Source organism: Mastigoproctus giganteus, chromosome 10, assembly GCF_048544385.1.
Source record: "Mastigoproctus giganteus isolate SK-2022 chromosome 10, ASM4854438v1, whole genome shotgun sequence".
Lineage (NCBI taxonomy): Eukaryota > Metazoa > Arthropoda > Arachnida > Uropygi > Thelyphonidae > Mastigoproctus > Mastigoproctus giganteus.
In genome coordinates this window covers 208,204,354-208,211,686 of record NC_143584.1, presented here as the reverse complement: position 1 = coordinate 208,211,686, position 7,333 = coordinate 208,204,354, and the positions used below count along the sequence as shown (strand labels likewise).

Here is a 7,333-nt window from a genome sequence, read left to right as displayed (position 1 = left end):
TACTATCAGGTTTTACCACCGATTGTAAACTTGTACGTAATTAAAATTGCACATATGAAACCAAACTTGGTGTCATTAGAAAAAAAGTGTAAAGTTGGGGTTTTGAGGGGCCCTTCAGAAGTCGGGGCCCAGGGCGCGCGCCCGGTGCGCCCGCCGTTAAATCCGCCTCTGCGCAGGGATAAGGAGGTGATTATCCCCTTGTAAAAGGCAATGGTCAGGCCACACCTTGAGTACTGTATACAGGTCTTGGGGCCTCATTTTAAGATGGATGTAAAGCTGCTGGAACGAGTACCGGGAAGGGCAACAAGATTAGTGAATGGAACAAAGGGTTGCTCTTACGAAGAAAGGGTTAAATTTTGCAAATTACAATGTCTGGAGACTAGGCGCCTGCCAGGTGATCTGATTGAGGTGTATAAAGCCTTGAATGGTTTGAGCATGATCAATGCTGATGGGATTCTTACTCTTGCTCAGAATAATCGCCTGAGAGGGCATAAATTCAAATTGAGTAAAGACAGTTGTAGGATAGATGTGCGGAAGTTTGCTTTTAGCAAGCGTGTGGTTGATTGCTGGAACAAACTTCCATCTGTCGTTGTAGAAGTTGACAGCTTAAATAGGTTCAAGGCAGAACTAGACAAACATTTGGAGCTGGTGGATGAGTGAAATGAGAAGGGTGAGTGTGTGTGTTTTTTTTTTGGCTGATGCTATATAAGCTTGCTTTCTTGCATCATGTGTTCTTGCTAATGCTAATTAGTTGCATATGATGCATCGTACAAGCTTATACACCATCAGTCATCTTGAAGGGGGTGGCAAAATGAAAACATAATTTTTATTTATAAGTACTATATTATTATTATTATTATTATTATTATTATTATTATTATTATTATTATTAGCCATATGGTACAAGGAAGCCTGAGGCTTATGCTGCACCGGCCAAAAGAAAAAAAAAAAAATCTGTTATTTTTCATCTGGACCCTCAACTGCCTGAACAGCCGTGAAATCTTAGAGAATTGAAGGCCACATTAAGATATTTAAGAACCTGGATGCAAAAAAGATAGACCTTGACACGGCCTTAAAGTGTTTACTGCTAAATGCTATGCCAAATTAAGAAGATGGAATAATTCCTGTCCTTGATAAAATCGGCCCACAAGAAAGCACAGACAATAATAAATCTATTTTCTTTTCGATATTAGAGAGGATCTAACTTCAGTTTTAACCTCTAATTTCATTGTTAATCAGACTCTACATTGTTACTCAGTTACTACATTGTTAATCAGACTCTGTTTGCGTCATTCAACAGTAATTTCAAGTTTTTTTTTTTTATTTATAAGGCTTATGAGTGATTTTCTTGTGGATTAATTGATCAAAATAACTTCAGGCGAATCTCCGTTAACCTCCAAACTTGGAAAGGATTTCGTGATCCACAGAGATACTTTCGGAACTATTAGGTTTAAATTACATGGTCATTAGAGACAAACAAAATACTTTCAAAGAATTCGTTGTATCATAGCCTTTTAACAGCTATTTTTTCACAGTTAATTGATTACTATGAGAAATGGAATCAATTTTAATTTATTTTATATAACAATAATTATTCGCCCAGTTATTAATATTATTTTGTTGTATCTGTATGTGGTCTCCACATGGGGGTTTTTGGTGTTTGCAGTGATAAATGTGTCTAATATGACGTATGGGTGTGTTCATGCGATGTAAACTTATATAAAATGATTTGTAGAAGTATTTTGTTGTGTGGATGCCTAGATAAATTTTTTCGAATTATGGTAAGGAATTACGGACTTCATATGGCTGGTTAGTGGACTGGAATCATGGCTCATACTAAGATACGGGATGTTGTATATATGGAATTATAAATTGAGATCAGATAATTTTTATGGTTAGTTGTCAAAAGTTGCTATTGGCAACGGTTGTTGTTTGTAAATAGGATCTAATAGTAATAAGTATTAGCACCTAAAATATGCCAGTAAATGTGTTTTATATTCAGAATGTTATCAATTTTCAGGTTTAATATCAAATTTTGTTGTTGCTATTATTTTGATAAACAAATAAAATTAAAAGATAAAACTGCAATAAAGGTACACCCTTAGTATATGGGTGTACCTTTAATGTAGTTTTATCTTTTAATGTAATGGTACTGATATCGATAGCTTCTTAACCTTTGCGCATTATTTTAACCAACAGTACATCATAAAAATCGGAATATAGTGTATCAGCGATAAGTAGCAGCTTATATGGACGTCGAAAGCCGGTGTATGTATATATTTGTGGATTTATATGTTAAAATCATTATTTCTTCTCATGCCCTTGGCAACGACTGATGCAGCATAGTGTCATTCAACTTTTGAAATGCGGTTGCTTTTTCCTCAGGCGCCTCCGTAGCCAGGTGGGAAGGAGCAGCAGTGCGTAGCACACGCTTCTTGATTAGACCGGGGTTCGAGCCCGTCACCACCAAATACGGAGGATGCGGAAAGGTTAAGGAATGACCACCGCATATCCTGGAGCAATATGGCCTTAGTTGCTAATGCTCCTAAAAACCAAAACAACAACAACAACAACAGCTTTTTCCTAATTTAACCCCAATTAAAGGCTGCTGTGATATAGCGCATTTCATGGATTTTTGCCAAAGCTTTTTTTAAGCCAATATACTGCATATAACCAAAATAGAATAGTAATTTATCAACAAAATTCTTAATTTTAAGATGAAAAAAAAAAAAATTGATTATTGAAGAAGAGTAAAATTGACTAAGTAACGTAATACATGGCCCCCATATTTGGAAATTAGCCAATTGTGCGTAAATGCATTACATGTGCAGATTTTAGCCGCACACCCCAATTTTTGCTGTTTATGTTTGGTCAATGTTGATAAGTTTTTTTGGGGTTCCCCCCATTTTTACGTGATAGGCTGCAACAATACAACAACAATACTTTCATTGTAGCAACTTGACTTGGACAAAGCTTTTTTAGAAATTGGCTATTACAATGAACCTTTTACAGAACAATTGAAAAATGGCATATTTGTAAGTCAAGTTTTATAACATAATGGAAATTAAAAATAACATTAATAGTTGTCAGGGCATAAAAAACTGGTGTAAACAGTTCAGCACAGTGGTTTATCAATATGTAGTTGCTTTAATTAACTTTTGGTTATCACTTCCTCAGGCTATTTTTCATTGCACTTTTCTGTATATTAGAATAATGGTGTAATTATTACAGCAAAAAAAAAAAAAAAAAAATATATATATATATATATATATATATTTATTGTTATATTTTTTACTATAATATTGATATATACAATATATTAAATTTTACTTACAGAATCTTTGTTATCTGACAATAAAGGTAAACATTTGACAGTCTTTTTTATTTTTAGTAAATGAATAGCATTTTATTGTTGTGATATTTGATAATTAGCATTTGTTTGCTGTTAATTATTTAAATCCTAGGAGGAGGAATAATTATTGAAAAAAATTCAGTTATAAAATTGACATGTCTCTTAATTTTTCAAAATCTTTTTTTTCAGCCATTTTTTTAGTATATAAGCCCATTCTACTTTATTATGTGCAGCACTGTTTTTCAAATATTCAAGTTACTTGTAGGAAATTGCCTGTTATTTTATGCTGAAGTTCTTTAATGTTTTTTTAGCATGCTTGTACAGCAGCACTTCTCAGTTCATTGTTATATGTCAAGAAAAGTTTGAGCATTACAGGAACAAAGCAAAACAAGCATTTGAATTGCAAAATACATGACATTTTTGTCATTCGTGGAAAACTTCATTAACGCTCTGTTGTTCACTCCCCTAAATGGAGCAAATACACCTGTGTGGTGTCCACGAGAGGCCATACTTGGTTTAATTATAAAAAAAATTACCTTTTTTTTTTTTTTTTTTACTGAAGTGAAAACTGTGTTCTGGTTATTAAGATCTGCTAAACTCAGTTACAAAATATTGAACAAAAATAAATGAGAGAAGCCAATAATAATAATGTTTGTATCATATTTTTTAGAATTTAAGGTCACTCGTCCTTCAAATTGAAACCGATGACTGCATGTCACTTGGCAGATGCCACATGACTGTTTGTTTTTGTCATCTGTTTGCCTTTAGCTGGTAAAGCTAACTCTCTGGAAAGATTAGACAGCTGTTGTGTGGACATCTTACAGATGCCACATAGGAATTGTCTAGAAGAAAAAATAGACACCTCTGTTTCTCCTGCATCTGTTAAACCCCAGACAAAAAAAATTTTCACATAATTCATAGTATATCGAAATGAAAACAGGAAATACTGTATAGTCAGTTACAGAATATTGGTGGGCAAAGGTATATAGGAGGATTTTATTTTATTAACACAAATTGAAGAAAAAAAAATTTTTTTAAGAAGTGACATATGTCAGATTCCACATTAGCAGTGGAAGGTTAAGATACTTTTTGTTCCTGTAATGCAAATAAATAGAGACCACTTCTTTAAACCAGAAAAAAAGAAAATAAGTAAAAAATTTCTCATTATACTCAGTACAGCCATTGTAACTAGAGGAGTAAGAGTTTACAGTTTCACTGTAAATGTTTTATTGCAGCAGATAACCCAGCATAACATTTTAGCATTTGTAGAGGCATATGATGCAAGAAAACAAGCTTATGCAGCTTCAGCCAAAAAAAAACTTCCACTTCACCCCTCCGTTCGTTCAAAATACCAGCTGAGCCTTAAATTTATTTAGGCTATCAACTTCCACAACAAGGGATGGAAGTCTGTTCCACCAACCAACTACACTCTGGCTAAAAGCAAATTTCCACACATCTATCCTACCTCTGTCTTTCCTCAATTTGAATTTATGCCCTCTCGGGTGATTATTCTGAGCAAGAGGAAGAATCCCATCAGCATTGAGCATGCTCAAACCATTCAAGGCTTTATACACCTCTATCAGATCACCTCGCCGGTGCCTAGTCTCCAGACACTGTAATTTGCAAAACTTAAGCCTTTGTTCCATTCACTAATCTTGTTGCCCTTCTCTATACTTGTTCCAGCAGCTCTACATCCTTCTTGAAATGAGGCCTCCAAACCTGTATACAGTACTCAAGGTGTGGCCTGACCATTGCCTTATACAGGGAAATAATCAGCTCCTTATCCCTGCTATAAAAATTCCTGTATATCATTCACAAGACACTATGAACTACTCTTGCAGCCTGTCTGCACTGCTCAGAGAACTTCATATCTGCCTGCACAATTACCCCCAGGTCCTTTTCATTCTCTACCACTGTCAGTGTAGTACCACAGAGTTGATACGTTGCTCTGGAGTTGCTGTTTCTCATATGTAGTACTTTAAGAGCTAAGAGCTATAACTGCTAAGAGCTTGAAATTATTATTTATTTTTTGTGCCAATGTCCATATGTGCTAACCAAGGACTACAGCCAACCAGCTATAGAACATATTTAAATAAGTGTGCTTATTGACAGAGGCAGCAAAAAAGTATTGACAAAACTGATTTACTAATCATACAATTTTTATTTTTTAAATCTTTTGTGTTCTAAAACTGCTGGCCACCTAGTGGTAACTCACATCACCTTTCAAGATAAGTGTTTTACTTGTTTTTCTATTATAGACATGATAAATCTCTGTTTAATGGATCAGAATGGTTCATTTGCACCCATGTTTTTGCATGTCTACCAGAAGGGTACAAGGAAAGAAAGTATTAGAAGAAAAACAGTAATATCAAATTAATTACAAGTGACTATTTTAAATATTTTTGTTATATTAGTTACGGAACAGAAGATAACAGTTACAAAAGAGATTCGGTTCAAGCCACTGGCATCCTGAATAATAATTTTAGACCAAATTCAAAGATAGTAGACATAAGAATCAGACTTTACAGAATTATGGTAAAATCGTTTTTTATTATGTGACTGTGAGATATGGAATAAACCTGTAGTTTAGATTAAAATTCTGGAGCTTACTGGTTATAAAAAAGTTAATTAAAAGTATTGGAATTGATTCACTGAAATAAAACGGGAATGAGTTTTAATAGAACATAATAGGTTGAAACATAAATGTCTAGTGAACTACTAAAGCAAATTTTAATTTATATAATATTCATTATATATTTAAGTGGAAATTTTAGATCCATACCCTGTTTGGTTACTAATGTAGACCTCTAGCAAATTATGATCTGCAGAACCCCTTCCCTCCTGATGGGCTTGCAGACAAACCTTTGTGGTCTGCAAGTAGGCTGTCTCTCTGCTCATTATGTGCCATGATGAGTTGCATAGGAAAAAAAAAGATACGTGCTTACCTGTCATTAATTCTGAAAGGCAAGTCTTAGACTTTTTCTTCTGCATTTTTCGAAGCTGAGATATAAGCAGTTGAGTATCAAGCAGACTGCATCCAAACAGTTGAATTAATTTTTAGTTTTATTTTTTAATCTGTATATTTGAAACATGGAAAGGCAACATTTGTGGGAAAGTTGGAAATATTTTGTTTGTTGATTACATTGTTTATATTTTTGGGAATAATAAAACAGTGATATTTTATTTTGGTAGTCCACTGCAATAAAAAGCTAGGAACAAAATGAATCAGAAGCTGTAGAAGTTTACATAACACTGACTTAGACAAAATAAGTTATTCATAGCAGCACATCTGTTACTAGAATGTTGGCACCCGGGTGCAGTGCAGTTGGCGCACTGCACCCGGGTGCCAACATTCAAGGGGCACCTGAAAACCTGACACTTTCATACACATGAAGAAAATTTTGAAGGGGTCGCTAAATTCAATTGACACCTGGGTGCCACATACCCTATGTGGTGCCTGGGTCTCAATTTTTAAATGTGTATGACATTTGCCTCCCTTGTTGATGCTCCACAATTCAAAAAGACATTTTGAGGTCAAATAATGGGTTTTGGTTTTGAGTTGGAGCAGAACCCCCCCCCCCCCATGAATGAAATTGAGTGCAGTAAAGCATTTGAATTTTATTTCATATGCCCCATAATTTCCTTGTTTAGATATTTTGAAAGGTCATTGAACTATTAATGTTTCATTTTTAGGTGCATTCACATATCAGGGGTCGGCAACCTTTTTTGAGTGAAGAGCCATTTTTTGATCTAGTTTTAAAAAAAAGAGAGAATCCGAAGAGCTGGGGGGGGCGGGAGTTTTAAAAAATGGAATAGCGTGGGAATATGTTTTATTAAAAAAAAATATATTTTTTGAAATATTATATATTAATACTGAAAAAATATAAGAAACATCCAATTAAGCACAAATTATTATTATTATTAGCCATATGGTACAAGGAATCCTGAGGCTTATGCTGTATCAAAAAAAAAAAACTTTCT

General features: G+C 34.2%; 1 protein-coding gene across 2 annotated transcripts in view; it reads left to right on the top strand.

The window, feature by feature from the left end:
* Nucleotides 1-1,671: 1,671 nt before the first annotated feature.
* The window catches only part of LOC150079820 (phospholipid-transporting ATPase ID-like), a 194,797-nt gene continuing 189,135 nt past the window's right edge, over nucleotides 1,672-7,333 (top strand). Inside the window, exon 1 of one of the 2 annotated variants that reach the window (XM_090383847.1) lies at nucleotides 1,672-1,781. The gene's annotated coding sequence lies outside the window, so the exon portion shown is untranslated. Of the gene's footprint in view, nucleotides 1,895-7,333 lie in introns of both variants that reach the window. The other variant, XM_090383846.1, reaches the window with a different exon arrangement.